This window comes from Narcine bancroftii, chromosome 6, assembly GCF_036971445.1.
Source record: "Narcine bancroftii isolate sNarBan1 chromosome 6, sNarBan1.hap1, whole genome shotgun sequence".
Classification (NCBI taxonomy): Eukaryota; Metazoa; Chordata; class Chondrichthyes; order Torpediniformes; family Narcinidae; genus Narcine; species Narcine bancroftii.
In genome coordinates this window covers 242,767,376-242,780,961 of record NC_091474.1, presented here as the reverse complement: position 1 = coordinate 242,780,961, position 13,586 = coordinate 242,767,376, and the positions used below count along the sequence as shown (strand labels likewise).

General features: G+C 43.5%; 1 protein-coding gene across 3 annotated transcripts in view; it reads left to right on the top strand.

Moving 5' to 3' along the window:
• lin9 (lin-9 DREAM MuvB core complex component) overlaps positions 1–13,586 on the top strand; it is a 184,220-nt gene that overhangs the window by 68,950 nt on the left and 101,684 nt on the right. Inside the window, exon 1 of one of the 3 annotated variants that reach the window (XM_069887829.1) lies at positions 11,912–12,048. The exons of the other annotated variants lie outside the window; for them this stretch is intronic. The gene's annotated coding sequence lies outside the window, so the exon portion shown is untranslated. Of the gene's footprint in view, positions 1–11,911; positions 12,049–13,586 lie in introns of those variants that run through there. 3 annotated transcript variants of the gene reach the window in all.

The window sequence follows — 13,586 nt, the reverse complement described above, 5'->3', positions numbered from 1 at the left end:
GGTTATTCTCTGAGGCGTGTTTCAGGGCTCTGGGACTGAACTCGCTGGAGTTTAGAAGAATGATAGAGATCTCAATGAAATCTCATTGGGCATTCTAGGGACAGGTGACCCAAGCATCACTATAAAATTGAGGGACTGTGCCATGGAGCGGTCATTGATAGAGTGGTCTGAGTCAGGATGGTAAGGCTTTGGCGAGAAGAGGCTGAGGTGGTGGTGCAAGAATTGAAGTAAGTAAGAGCCACCCCATTCAAGACAGAAAAAGGATACAGCAGGTGGGCACAGATATGGATAATTTGTTTTATTTTAAATGCATATTTCTTTCCTCTAATTGTAGTCAGAGGGAATGGGAATCAAGGCAGGGGAGTGCTCTTCTTGCAGAGTGTGGGTAGTCAGGGAAGCCAGTAGTATCCCTGACAACTTCAACTGCAAGAAGTGCATCCAGCTGTAGCTCCTGACAAACTGAGTTAAAGAATTGGAGGTGGAGTTGGATTAACTCCGAATCATTTGGGAGGCAGAAGGGGTGACAGACAAGAGTTATAGGAGGCAGGAGGATGGTAGATGGGTGACAGTCAGGAGAGAGAAAGAGAGCAGGTAGTCAGTGCAGAGCACCCCAGTGGCCGTTTCCCTCAATAACAAGTATACCAATTTGGATGCTGTTGGGGAGAGCAACCTACCACTGACATGTCACAGCACTGAGTCTGTTCTGGAGGCTAAGGAGGGAAGGGAGAAGAATAGGTGAGCTGTAGTGATAGGGGATTCCATAATTAGGGTTCTGTGGAAGGGACCGAGATTCCTGAATGTATGTTGTCACCCTAGTGCCAGGGTCCGAAGTCATCTCAGATTGAGTTTGTGGCATTTTCAGGAAAAAAGGTGAGAAGCCAGATGTTGTGGTCCAAATAGGAACCAATGACGTGAGTAGGAAGGGTGATGAGGTCCTGCAAGGAGAGTTCAGGGAGTTGGGTGTTAAGTGAAGGACAGAACCTCTAGGGTAGTGATCTCAGGGTTGCTACCCGTGTCATGTACTAGTGAGGTTAGAAGTAGGAGGATAAAGCAGCTTAACATGTGGCTAAAGACATGGAGCAGGAGGGAGGGCTTCAGGTTTCTGGATCACTGGGCTCTCTTCCAGAGAAAGTGGGACCTGTTCCAACGGGACGGTTTGCATCTGAACTAGAAGGGGGGACTAATATCCTTGTGGGAAGGTTTGCTAGGGGTGGGTGGTGGAGGGGGAGGAGGTTTAAAACTAGATTTGCAGGGGGATGGGACCAGATTGCCAGAGCAGATGGGAGGGAAAAGATAGTGAAAATTGCATGTACTGTAATGTCAGACTTCAAATGGTTGAAATGTTCTCGGGTGCATCTATTTCAATGCAAGGAGTATTGTAGGAAAGGCAGACGAGCTTAAAGCGAGGATTGGCATGTGGAATTATGACACTGTGGCCATTAATGAATCTTGGTTTCAGGAGGTGCGGGACTGGCAGCTCAAAGTTCCGGGCTTCTGTGGTTGCAGACGCGATAGAAAGGGAGAGGAGTAGCAATGGTCGTCAAGGAAAATATCACAGCTGTGCTCAGGCAGGACAGACCAGATGGCTCATCTACTGAGGCAATATGGGTGCAGCTGAGGAACGGGAAAGATATGACCACACTCACGGAGTTGTATTATAGCCCATCCAATAGTCAACAAGAATTGGAGGAGCAAATCTGTGGAGAGACAGCAGACGGCTGCAGGAATCATATAGTTATGAGAGTAGGAGATTTTAATTTTCCACATATTGACAGGAATTCCCATACTGTAAAGGGGCTGGATGTGTTCAGGAAGGTTTTCTAAATCAATATATCGCAGTACCAAGTAGAGAGAGGGCAATACTAGGTCTCCTATTAGGGACAAGTGACAGAAGTATGTGTAGAGGAATAATTTGGGTCCAGTTTAATTTTTTTAAAATTTAGGTATACAGCACAGTAACAGGCCCTTTCAGTCCCTCAAACCCATGCCACCCAATTATGCTCAGTTAACCTACAACCCTTGATATGTTTTGAACGGTGGGAGGAAACCCATGCAGTCAAAGGGAAATCGTACAGCACTGGATTTGAAGCCTGGTCACTAGAACTAGATGCTAGCCTTGCCAATCCATTTTTCTGCCCAGTCCCACTGACCTGCACCCAATCCACCCCTAGTCCTCCATACCTCTCCCATCCATGTACCTGTCCAAATACTTCCTAAATCATAAAATTGATGCAAGAGGGTGCCAACGGCCATGAGGGCTTCCTGATCTTATCAGAGGTTTGGATCTGGAGTTGGGTTGCCGCTGGTTTGGACTGAAGTCTGTGTGGCTGCGGAGACGAATCCGTGGATGCTGAGTGTTTCGGGTGGGGGGGGGGATCTCTTGCTTCTCTTTCTCTCACTAAGATGCGCTGGGCAATTTCTGCAAATGTTGAATCTTTGTCTGCCTCACAATAGACTAAAGGAAATTTCATGTTACATTCTTTCTTTTTCTTTGGCTTGGCTTCGCGGATGAAGATTTATGGAGGGGTAATGTCCACGTCAGCTGCAGGCTCGTTTGTGACTGACAAGTCCGATGCGGGACAGGCAGACACGGTTGCAGCGGTTGCAGGGGAAAATTGGTGGGTTGGGGTTGGGTGTTGGGTTTTTCCTCCTTTGCCTTTTGTCAGTGAGGTGGGCTCTGCGGTCTTCTTCAAAGGAGGTTGCTGCCCGCCGAACTGTGAGGCGCCAAGATGCACGGTTTGAGGCGTTATCAGCCCACTGGCGGTGGTCAATGTGGCAGGCACCAAGAGCTTTCTTTAGGCAGTCCTTGTACCTCTTTGGTGCACCTCTGTCTCAGTGGCCAGTGGCGAGCTCGCCATATTACATTCTGTTTTATAACATGACAATAAAAGAATCTTGAAGAACCAGATTGTCAGGTGTGAGGTGCTCTCTGTGCTGCTGTTTGTGTGGCCCGTGCACAGAGCAGTCTTCTGGTTCATATGGAGATCCGAAATGGAAAGGGTCCAAAGGGTCGCCGTGTGGAAGTCGCCAGACAACAGGATCAAGAGCGTACCCAAGGTAGCCCTCATCTTGATGACCATCTTTGTGTTTGGCTGCAACAGGCTGTGCATGGTACGAGGATATGAGGGCACCAAGTGCTGCTATGTGCTGAGGTTCTACCTGCCCCATTTCCGCACAAAGTCCCAGTTAGCTGGATTTTGCCACACAACCTTTGCGGAAAAGATTTTTCCAGACAAACACCTTTGACCACAAGGCCATTAGCCAGTGGTCAGCATGGGACATCTTGCAGACACTGAGAGATGAGGACTCAATAAACATAATGGGGAGGTTCCCTGAGCAGACTGGTAGGTCATCTGGTGGAACGCCTCATCTCCAGTGCTCACAAATAAGCATCAGGACTTGGCTTGGCTGGCAGTGAGATCCTTCCTGTACAACAGAAATATGAGCCTCAATGCACGTTGCCCCTGAGATGACTGGAGCAGAGTCAGTCACCTACCTCTTTGCCAAATGCAGATTTCCTAAGTGCGTGGAGAAGGATGCAAGGGTCCTTGACACAGTTCATCCTTAACAGCAGAGTGATAGAGGACTCTCTGATCTACGGACTGTTCCTGGGGACGCACACAGAGCCAGATATCAGAACTACTGGAAGGCCATCAATGTGATGACCTTGATCTGCCTGAAACCAGTGGTCTTTCAGCACACGGAGATGTCGGTGAGGGAATGTTGCAGATATATACATTCCAGGCTGCAGGAGTACAGTATGTGCTGAGGGACACACTGAGTCTTGGCGCAGCCAACGCGAATGCACTGTTGGGAAGCACCACAGTCTAGAATTCTTCTGTAATCAGGCTTTGAAGGGCTGAGACAGAGAAGTCCCTCAAACAACCAAGTGGTGGCAATGGTGTAATTGGAGAATGTATGTAATGTTGTACAGTACCTTGATGAAAATGTATGGATATGTCCTTTAGGCTGTGGAAAAAAAGAATTTTTTTTGTAAATAATTTATTGTGAATAGAGCCTATTTTTGGAAAGAAATCTGCAACAGATGTCAACTCAGAAATGAGACAGCAGGATGAGCTTTGGAAGGGCTTCAACCAGCTGTAAACTGTACAATGAAGACTGAGTCATGAGAACATTAGTGCAGTTATCTGTGGAGCTTTTCTAAGTTAGCTGAGCGAAAACTCGTCTGGAAGTAGTGAAATGAATACAAAGATAATGAAAACGTGACTGACGCTACAGCAAAAGGACAATCACGCCGGTCCAAATGGTAGTTTTAAGAGACAGCTAAATACAGAAAGATATGTGGGGAGGTGGCAGAAGTGTGGAGGACAAATGAACTGAACGCAGTGTTTCTATGCATTGTGTTTGAATATGGAACATTGCAGCTCAGTGAAGCTGTGGCCCTTTGGCCCACAATGTAGTACTGACCTCTATAAACCTACTCAAAAAGGGGAACCATCCCACCTCCTAATCCTCCATTTTTCTTTCATCCATAATGCCTGTCTTTTTTAAAAAATCTTGCCCCTGACTTCTCCCCTAAACTTTCCTCCTCTTACTTTTGTTAGAGTTCTGTGTTGTGTATTGGCCTATGTGTTGTGTGGTTTTGTGTTGGAAAATGACAGTTTGCCTTAGAGACCCAAGGTGAAGGTGGACTGCTGAGAGAGTGGGAGACGGACTGAGCATGTGCAGAAGATGATCTAGAAATTTCTGGACTTGGAAGACAAACCACCACTGGGTGTGGCTGTGAAGTGGAAGGAGGCCCAAGCAGAGTCATTGTCTGGGAGGCAGTTTAGAATGTTGGGCATTTTTAAAGGGATGAACATTCCGAAGGCAGCCAGAAGGATCCGGACCAAGCCATTGTTCCTCTCTCTGCAATCAACACAAGAAGACAACTTCGAATTTTGTGCTCCCTCTCTCTCTTAAAGAAATTTTGGCTTCATTTCACCAAACAAACTGAATTTTGTTTATGATCTTTGCTTCGGTTGAGATCAAAGTTTTGTGAGTCTTGTGTGTTTTGTATCAAGTTTTTCTGTGGGCTGGTTGGAAATATAACTTAGTCTTTAAGAACATATGTTATATTTAGGCTGGGGAATTTATTAGTTTTACACTGTTATAGAAATTTGCATAGTAACTAGTGGGTATTGTTATAAAAGGGGGGATTTTGAATTAAAGTTTGAAGATGATTTTTTTTGTTAATAAAGTAATTGTTCATCTTTACTCCTGTGTGATATGTCTTCTTTGTGGTTGCTGGTTAAATCTTGTAACATAATTTGGGGGCATCGTCCGGGATCAAACCAATTTGGAAGCTTTAGGGGCGATTGACTTGTGCTTAGTTATCAGTCGTCTGAGTTTGACTCAATCTCCAGCTTGAAATTAAAAATAAACGGTGAGTGTATAAATCACCAGCAGAAAAGCCAGTAACTATGAATATTGACCAGTTCATCGCTAACCCTTCAGTGGTTAATTTAAAAATGGCTAAAATGTCAGAACCTATGGTTATAGTTGGCAAGTTAAAACTTCTTACAGTAAGAACTGGGATGAAAAAAAAGGAAATTTCCCAAAAGATTGTTAAGCACTATGTAGGAAAGGGGGTATTTGAAGAAGCTGCATTAGAACAGTTTCCAAATGAGAAAACTTCAGAGGAAGTAAAGTTGGCTTTGAGAAAACTAGAGTTAGAGGAAAAAAGAAAGGCAGAAAGGAAAGCCGAACGGGAAGCAGTAAGGCAGGCAGAAATGGAGGAGAGAGAGAAAGAATGGAAGCATGAGCTAGAACTAGCTAAATTAGAGCTGACCCTAACGCAAGGAGAGGGAGAAGTCCAAAACCCATGTGCTAGTCAGGAGGAGAGGTTTCTGGTCAGTAGAGAAGTGAGGTTAGTTCCTCCATTTGAGGAAGCTGAAATAGACCAGTATTTTCAGCATTTTGAGAAAGTAGCTGTAAATTTAAAATGGATACCAGACCAGTGGTCACTCCTGCTACAAAGAGTTCTTAAAGGGAAAGCCCAACAGGTGTATTCGTATCTCATGGTACAACAAGCAGCTGATTACGAATTCATAAACCAGGCTATACTCCGATCTTATGAACTAGTCCCAGAGGCTTATAGACAAAAGTTCAGGAGTTCAAAAAAAGCAACAACCCAATCTTACCTGAATTTTGCTTATAGGAAGGCTGTGTGTTTTGATCGGTGGTGTGCCGCAATGAAAGTAGAAAATAACTTTGATTTATTGAGGGAAATCATTCTGATTGAGGAGATTAAAAATTGTGTTCCTGACGATATTCAAGTGTACTTGGCAGAGAAAAATATAAAAACTTGGCAAGAATTGGCTAAATTCGCAGAGGAATATGCTTTAACCCACGAGTCTTAAGTGGTCACCAGGGAAAATCTTTCAAAGGAATACTGCTGATAATCCAAGTGGAGTAGAAAGAAAATCTAGAAGTGAGGTTAAAAGAAGAAAGGAAGAGAAATGGGTGAAGGAAAAATTTTCGAGTGTTATTTCCCACTATTGTAAGAATCCAGGGCACATAATAGCAAATTGTCCTGTACTGAAAAGGGAGAAAGAGAAAGGGGTGGTACCAACTGCCTGTGTTCAGAGTGAGAAAGTTAGGGATATTTTTAAACCATTCATGACTGAAGCTTTCATTTCGGTTAAAGAAGGATCCAATCAAGTGCCAGTTAAAATCCTGCGGGATACTGGAGCAGCCCAATCGCTTATATTAAGCAACGTTTTGAATTTTGGTGAAGAGGCCGATACTGGAGATGTGAATTTAATTAAAGACATTGGTGGTGAAGCAGAGCCTACACCTTTGCATAGAATAGTGATGAAATCAGACTTAGTTAATGGCCCGGTTACGATAGAGATAAGATCAAGTCTGCCGGTGGATGGAGTTTCTCTTTTGTTAGGGAATGATTTAGCAGAGGGTAAAGTCATACCTGCGGTGAAACTCACAAGTAAGCCATTGGTTTATGAGTCCGAAAAGGATTTGGAAATCTACCCTGCATGTGCCATTACTAGAGCCATGTCTAGAAAAAAGATAGAGGTAGAGAAAGTCTGTGATGATCCTGTAGTGGAGGCAAGCATTGAGGACAAACCTCAGGATCCAGCTTTGTTGTTGTCAAGAGAAGAATTCTTTTCTTTTCTTTGGCTTGGCTTCGCGGACGAAGATTTATGGAGGGGGTAAAAAGTCCACGTCAGCTGCAGGCTCGTTTGTGGCTGACAAGTCCGATGCGGGACAGGCAGACACGGTTGCAGCGGTTGCAGGGGAAAATTGGTTGGTTGGGGTTGGGTGTTGGGTTTTTCCTCCTTTACCTTTTGTCAGTGAGGTGGGCTCTGCGGACTTCTTCAAAGGAGGTTGCTGCCCGCCAAACTGTGAGGCGCCAAGATGCACGGTTTGAGGCGTTATCAGCCCACTGGCGGTGGTCAATGTGGCAGGCACCAAGAGATTTCTTTAGGCAGTCCTTGTACCTTTTCTTTGGTGCACCTCTGTCACGGTGGCCAGTGGAGAGCTCGCCATATAACACGATCTTGGGAAGGCGATGGTCTTCCATTCTGGAGACGTGACCCATCCAGCGCAGCTGGATCTTCAGCAGCGTGGACTCGATGCTGTCGACCTCTGCCATCTCGAGTACTTCGACGTTAGGGATGAAAGCGCTCCAATGGATGTTGAGGACGGAGTGGAGACAACGCTGGTGGAAGCGTTCTAGGAGCCGTAGGTGATGCCGGTAGAGGACCCATGATTCGGAGCCGAACAGGAGTGTGGGTATGACAACGGCTCTGTATACGCTTATCTTTGTGAGGTTTTTCAGTTGGTTGTTTTTCCAGACTCTTTTGTGTAGTCTTCCAAAGGCGCTATTTGCCTTGGCGAGTCTGTTGTCTATCTCATTGTCGATCCTTGCATCTGATGAAATGGTGCAGCCGAGATAGGTAAACTGGTTGACCGTTTTGAGTTTTGTGTGCCCGATGGAGATGTGGGGGGGCTGGTAGTCATGGTGGGGAGCTGGCTGATGGAGGACCTCAGTTTTCTTCAGGCTGACTTCCAGGCCAAACATTTTGGCAGTTTCCGCAAAGCAGGACGTCAAGCGCTGAAGAGCTGGCTCTGAATGGGCAACTAAAGCGGCATCGTCTGCAAAGAGTAGTTCACGGACAAGTTTCTCTTGCGTCTTGGTGTGAGCTTGCAGGCGCCTCAGATTGAAGAGACTGCCATCCGTGCGGTACCGGATGTAAACAGCGTCTTCATTGTTGGGGTCTTTCATGGCTTGGTTCAGCATCATGCTGAAGAAGATTGAAAAGAGGGTTGGTGCGAGAACACAGCCTTGCTTCACGCCATTGTTAATGGAGAAGGGTTCAGAGAGCTCATTGCTGTATCTGACCCGACCTTGTTAGTTTTCGTGCAGTTGGATAATCATGTTGAGGAACTTTGGGGGACATCCGATGCGCTCTAGTATTTGCCAAAGCCCTTTCCTGCTCACGGTGTCGAAGGCTTTGGTGAGGTCAACAAAGGCTCTAGTATTTGCCAAAGCCCTTTCCTGCTCACGGTGTCGAAGGCTTTGGTGAGGTCAACAAAGGTGATGTAGAGTCCTTTGTTTTGTTCTCTGCACTTTTCTTGGAGCTGTCTGAGGGCAAAGACCATGTCAGTAGTTCCTCTGTTTGCGCGAAAGCCGCACTGTGATTCTGGGAGAATATTCTCGGCGACACTAGGTATTATTCTATTTAGTAGGATCCTAGCGAAGATTTTGCCTGCAATGGAGAGCAACGTGATTAATAGCTAGACAAAAGCATGATCCTGATCTTACTAGGATAAGAAATAAGATTCTGTCTAACCAGGAAACTGAAACTGTGCCAGTAGGTTACTTTGTTCAAGATGGAATATTGATGAGAAAGTGGAGACCAAAAGTGATACCTGCCAGTGAAAACTGGACGGTAATAAGGCAAGTTGTAATTCCCAAAACTTACAGGAATTAAATATTAAAGTTGGCTCGTAGAACACCTTTAGGAGGTCATCTTGGAATGAAGAAGATGGTAGAAAAGATAAGGAAACAGTTTTATTGGCTGAAATTAAGAAAGGATGTTGTGAACTTCTGTCGAACCTGTCACACTTGTCAACTGGTGGGCAAGCCTAATCAAGGACCACGAGTGGCACCTTAACAACCCATCGCTGCTTTTGGGGAGCCTTTCTCAAAAGTGATAGTGGATTGTGTTGGCCCATTGCCAAAAATCAAAGCAGGAAATGAATATTTGTTAACACTCATGTACACAACATTAAGGTTTCCAGAGGCTATTCCCCTGAGAAGCATTAAAGCGAAGACAATTGTGAAGGCTATGCTAAAATTTTTCACACTGAAATCAAGGGAGTAATTTTATGTCTAGAATATTTCAACAGGTGGTGTATGAATTGGGAGCCCATCGTCTGCCTATCATCCTGAAAGTCAAGGGGCCTTGGAAAGGTTCCATTTAACTGTGAAAAATATGATGAGGGCTTATTGCATGGAAAATAAGGATTGGGATGAAGGAATCCATTTGTTGTTTGCTGTTAGAGAGGCAACTCAGAACTCTCTTGGCTTTAGTCTATTTGAGTTGGTGTTTGGTCATGAAGTCAGGGGTCTATTACTATTGTTGAAGGAACAGTGGATACATAATGATATACAATCAAATTTGTTGGATTATGTTTTCAAATTTAAAAACAGATTACATCAGGCTTGCGTGATGGCAAAGAAAAATTTTAAAACTGCTCAGGGAAAAATGAAAATTCAATATGATCAGAAAGCAAAAATTAGGACATTAAACCTGGCAACAAAGTATTGGTTTTGTTTCCAATGCAGTCAAACCCTTTGAGAGCTCAGTTTTCAGGAACATATAAGGTGAAATCAAAAATTAACCAGGTTACCTATGTCATTGAGACCCCTGATCGTCGAAGAGAGACACAGGTCTGTCACGTGAACATGCTTAAACCTTACTTTGTGAAAATGACTGAGGAGACTAGGATTCCAACTGAGGTGCTTGTTATAGAGGAATGTAAGGAGGAGATAAGTTTTGTGGAAGGTCATGGGGCACAGAAAGTGATAAGCCCCAGGTTGGAAAATTCTATAGTTTTACAAAACTTAGAAACCAAGTTAATGCATTTGACTAAATCAGAAAGGTAAGAAATTAAGACATTACTTATGAAATTTAAGGATATATTCCAGATGTTCCAAGAAGAACTACTCTGGCTTGTCATGATGTGGAGGTCAGTGATGCTAAGCCTATTAAGCAGCATTCTTACCGAGTTAATCAGGAAAAGAGCAGATTGTTGGATCAAGAGGTGGATTATATGCTCAAAAATGACATCATCTGAAAATCAAGTTCAAATTGGAGTTCTCCCTGTGTTCTGGTGCCTAAGCCAGATGGCTCAATTAGGTTTTGTACAGATTATCGAAAGGTAAACATGGTGACAAAGACTGATGCATTCCCTTATCCCCAGAATAGATGATTGTATAGATAAGGTGGGGAAGGCTAAGTTTCTTACAAAGATTGATCTCTTAAAAGGATACTGGATTGTTCCTTTGACAGAGAGAGGCAGGGAGATTTCTGCATTTGTTACACCTTTGGGATCATGTGAGTATAATGTTATGCCTTTTGGGATGAAAAAGGCACCTGGCACATTTCAGAGAATGATTAATGCAGTAATTCAGGGTTTAGAGCACACAGGAGCCTATATCAATGATATAGTAATTAGTGCGGATACATGGGAAGAACACATGCTTGAATTAGAGCAGTTATTTCAGAGACTGGTGGAAGCACACCTCACATTGAATTTGCACAATAGTGAGTTTGGACATGCCACTAATTTATCTGGGTTATGTGGTAGAACAGGAATAGGTGGCACCGGTTGGAGCGAAAGTATTGGCTATCACTGTGTTTCCTATCCCCGGTAATAAGAAAGCTCTTTGGAGATTTCTAGGTATGATTAGCTACTATCATAGATTTTGTAAAAACTGCAGAAATCGGACTCCCATTAACAAAACTACTTGGAGAGAAAGAAAAATATATCAGGTCAGATGCATGCCAGGAAGCGTTTCTGAAGTTAAAGGCCATTTTATGCCATCAGCCTGTACTTGTGTCCCCTAACTTTGAAAAGCCATTCTCTTTAGCCATGGACACCAGTGACGAAGCGGTTAGTGCTGTACTGTTACAGAAGAAGGATGGGGATGGAGTAGAACATCCTATTTCGTACTTTTCAAAAAAGTTTAACGACCATCAACGAAATTATTCAACCATTGAGAAGAAGTTATTAGCACTTATTTTAGCATTGCAACATTTTGATGTGTATATTTGTACTGCTCAAAAACCGTTAATAATATATACTGATCATAATCCATTAGTTTTTCTATCTAAAATGAAAAATAAGAACAGACAGTTATTGAACTGGAGCTTAATGTTACGAGAGTATGATTTAATTATTACACACATAAAGGGGATGGATAACGTAATAGCAGATTGTCAAGATGTTAATCTGGGTAGATATGAATCTAATCACATACTTACTGTAAAAAATGGAGTGTTTATTTTATTTTATTTATGTAATACTTCCATTAAATGTATCTGAACCAAATTTTTTTTTTAGCAGGGGAGGTGTGACAGAGTTCTGTGTTGTGTATTGGCCTATGTATTGTGTAGTTTTGTGTTGGTAAGTGACAGTTTGCCTTAGAGAGCCAAGGTGAAGGTGGAACTGCTGAGAGAGTGGGAGATGGACTGGGCATGTGCAGAAGATGATCCAGAAATTTCTGGACTTGGAAGACAAACCACCACTGGGTGTGGCTGTGAAGTGGAAGGAGGCCCAAGCAGAGTCATTGTCTGGGAGGCAGTTTAGAATGTTGGGCATTTTTAAAGGGATGAACATTCCGAAGGCAGCCAGAAGGATCTGGACCAAGCCATTGTTCCTCTCTCTGCAAGCAACACAAGAAAACAACTTCGAATTTTGTGCTCTCTCTCTCTCTCTTAAAGAAATTTTGGCTTCATTTCACCAAACAAACTGAATTTTGTTTATGATCTTTGCTTCGGTTGAGATCAAAGTTTTGTGAGTCTTGTGTGTTTTGTGTCTTAAGTTTTTCTGTGGGCTGGTTGGAAATATAACTTAGACTTTAAGAACATATGTTATATTTAGGCTGGGGAATTTATTAGTTTTACACTGTTATAGAAATTTGCATAGTAACCAGTGGGCATTGTTATTAAAGGGGGATTTTGAATTCAAGTTTGAATGTGAATTTTTGTAAATAAAGTAATTGTTCATCTTTACCCCTGTATGATATGTCTTCTTTGTGGTTGCTGGTTTGATCTTGTAACACTTTGTACAGATGTCCTCTGCTATTTGCTACTCTTACTCCAGGAAAAAGGTGCTTGCTGTCCACCCAATCGAAACCCCTCCTTAAGCTTGATATAAGTTTCCTCTCATCCTTTTGCGCTCCAAAGAGAAAAGCCCCACCTCTGTCATCCTTGCCCTATACAATACAAACTCCAATCCTTGTAAATCTCCTATGCTCCCTCCCCATAGCTTACATATCCTTCTTGCAATGAGGTCACCAGAATTTTATAGAGCTGCTTCAGATCCAATTTCGAGGAAGCTCCATTTCCTGCATGCATGAGTGAGTGAAGAACTGAATCTGTCAGTGCCCTGGCAAGAGGAGAAGGGGAGGGTGACACTTTCCCCTTTGTGGGCAATGGTGTGAATGTCTTCAGTTTGCAATTCAGTTGCACTGATTTCCTTAGAAGTGGTTTGCAATGAGGCAAGAAGCTATTAGAAACTAGAGAAATAGTGCAGCACAGGAAACTGGCCCTATTATCTACCTCATTCCACTAACCTGCACCCATTCCATATCCCTCCCATCGATGTACCTGTCCAAACTTTTCTTGAATGTTAAAATTGAGCCTTTATTCACCACTTCAGCTGGCAGCTCGTTCCACACTCACCACTGTGTGAAGAAGTACCCCCTCATGTTCCCCCTAAACGTCTCTCCTTTCACCCTTAATGCATGTCCTCTGGTTTATATCTCACCTAACCTCAGTGGAAAAAAACGACTTGCATTTACTCTAAATATAATTTTGTATCCTGATCTATTGCTTTATTCCTGAGTACGGACTCATAACCTTAACTGTCCTCTGATAGATGCTGCATGACCTGCTGAGTTTCTCCACCACTTTAATATATTGCACTCGACCCCAATGTCTGCAGACTTCCTTACAGAAGGACTAAGAAATAGGAGCAGGCTGATCTGATGATAGGCTCATCGCCACCTACCTGTCTTTTCTCCATATCCCTTAATTCTTCTATGTAGAAATCTATCCAACCTTATTTACTGAGGCAGCCCCCAATGCTTCAATGAGCAGTGAATTCTAGGATCTCAAAGGAAGGCGTAAGACGATAGCTGAAGTAATGCCAAAGAGTGAGATACCTGAAACCTTCAGTCCATAAGCTGCATAGTTCCTGGTTTAATTGCTTCGAGCTTCATTTATATTGAAATTTTTATCATCCATAGCCTCACTCCGTTCTGTCCCTGTAATAATGTCGAGTAGTGGATTCCACCATTGTACTGACAATAACCACACCAGCAGTGCGAG